We start from the raw sequence: 2,567 nt of genomic DNA on the forward strand, positions 1-2,567 counted from the left end.
AATTCAAAAAGATCATCCAAAGGAACTTATTATTGGAAATATTAATGAAGGGATCACCATTAGATCTAGAGATGTGATATCCAATGCTTTCTTTATCTTAAAGTTTAAACCTAAAAATGTGAAGGAGGCCTTGACTGATGAATTCTTGATCAATGCTATGTAAGAAGAACTAGGGAAGTTCCAAAGGAATAAAGTGTGGAACCTAGTTCCAAGGGATGAATGTTATGGGCACAAAATGGATTTACAAGAACACATCTGATGAAAATGGAATTATAACCAGAAACAAGGCTAGGATTGTTGCTCAAGGATACACTCAAATTGAAGGGTTGATTTTGATGAGACTTTCACACCTGTTGCTCGTCTTGAATCCATAAGATTTCTATTAGGAGTAGCATCTATGATAAAATTCAAGTTATTCCAGATGGATGTGAAAAGTGTCTTCTTGAATGGGTACTTAAATGAATAAGTGTATGTTGAACAACCCAATGTATTCATAGATCCTAGCTTTCCAGGTCATGTTTTCAAACTGAATAAAGCTCCATATGTTTAAAGCAAGCACCTAGGGCTTGGTATGAAAGGTTAACTGAGTTTCTTGTGAACAATGTCTATAGGAAATGAGGAACAGTAAAGACCTTTTTGTTAAAGAATAGCATGGTAAACTCATGATAGCCCAAATTTATGTTGATGACATCGTGCTTGGAGGGATGTCGAACCAGATGGTTCAACATTTTAAGACGAGAGTCACATGCCATGAGCCTTAAGTGGTAAAGAAGAAATGAGACTGGAGCTTTCCTACACTCATTCTGGATATCTTTGGGTGCGAGGCGTTTGGCTCGTTGCTCATCGTATCCACATTTACCCATAGACTTTAGTGTGATTCTCATCCAGTAACTATCAAGTCTTTCGATTCCATTCTAATCATCTCAATTTCAATTCAATAATCTCTTCTTGCCTCCAATCAATTTTCTTTTCAACCCTAGTAGGATGAACTACGAAAGGTCTGATTTCCTTATTGCACTATAAGGCTACGTAGGCAGAAGAATACAGATTCTTCGTGAGCTACCTTATCTATTTCTATCTTATTTATCATCCAATCAATCATTCTTCATTCATTTTATCAATACCATCTCTTTGAGATCAATCATACTTCTTCTTGGACTCCTTGTCTATCCATTTAGGGCGTCTTAACGACAATCCACCTCATCAATCGAGAGTTGTTTGGCTCATAACCCAAACATTTAATTCATTCTTTGTCGGCTAAGACGCCACTTTGCTCTTCGATTAAAAGTCTATCCTTCTCTTAGATCCAAGATACTATCCTTATTGATCTCGAATTGTTAATTCCCCAGCAAGTGATACTATTCCTTGTACTATCCAGTACCACAGTCCTTCCTTGAAGAGGTGTTTGTCTTGTGAGTCCCCGTTGCTTAGACAAATATCTCTCTCTCTTTCTATTCTCATAGTTTCGAACTATGTCTGCTCTGATTTTCTCATTGCACAATGAGAATACGTAGGCACAAGGATGCGAATCCTTGGCGAGCATACTTCTAATTATTCCTCCTTCCCCTTAGGGCATCACTCATATATTTCACTATCCACTACCTACCTTCGATCATAAATCGTTCACCCAGTGACATATCTGTCTCTTTGACATCGAGATACATTTTCTTTGGAATTGCATATACATCCTTTTAGGACACCTAATGTAGTCCGTCTTTCTACCTAGATTTGTTTGGGAAAACAACCCCAAACACTTAATTCCTTCCTTTTTAGCTAACACCCTGTAGCGGTTAAAAGTTGTTTCCCTCTATGGTAGAAATCTCATTTCTCTTATGGATTCCAATACACTTTCACCTTTCGATTTCAAACAATATTTTTTCAGTCACTTATCACCAGATATCCATTCTTTGACTTCGGTCACTTCACTCTGTTCATTTCCTCGATGCATCCATAATCTACCTTCATTCACTTCATGTGATACACCCTTTTCTCTGAGCCAAATACACTATATCTTTGTGCTCCATATTGTACCTCTTTGTGAACCAAGATTGTTTGTCCCTTAACCCAAACACCTAATTCTCTCTTTTTCGGTTGTTCCAATATATTGATACTGCGTTGTAGGCCCTCACTTGTTGGTTCATACCTATTTACTCTTGGGTTCGTCTTTTCACCCTTGTTCGAGTTCAAAACACTATCCTTTGGTTCAGACCATACTTCGACCACACTCCTTTTCACCTCCAGCCTCTAGTTCCTTGAACTACGGAGCTCTGAATTCCTTAACGCACTATGAGGATACGTAGGCATGAGGGCCCCAATCCTCACCGAGCACTCTATCTATTTCTTTCCTTTTCCCATTCTTTTACGAGTAATCTTAGATATCACACCTATTCGAGCGAGAACAATCAAAATGGTTCCAATGGAATACCATGGATGTTTGGGGTGCTAATACCTTCCCCTTGCATAACTGACTTCCTTACCCAATATATCTCTTTCCCCCGGGTTTTATCGATGTTTTCCCTTCCCTTTGGGGATAAATAAAGTTCAATGTCGACCCTGTTGTATGTTCG

This window comes from Lathyrus oleraceus, unplaced genomic scaffold (assembly GCF_024323335.1).
Source record: "Lathyrus oleraceus cultivar Zhongwan6 unplaced genomic scaffold, CAAS_Psat_ZW6_1.0 chrUn0230, whole genome shotgun sequence".
Taxonomy (NCBI): domain Eukaryota; kingdom Viridiplantae; phylum Streptophyta; class Magnoliopsida; order Fabales; family Fabaceae; genus Lathyrus; species Lathyrus oleraceus.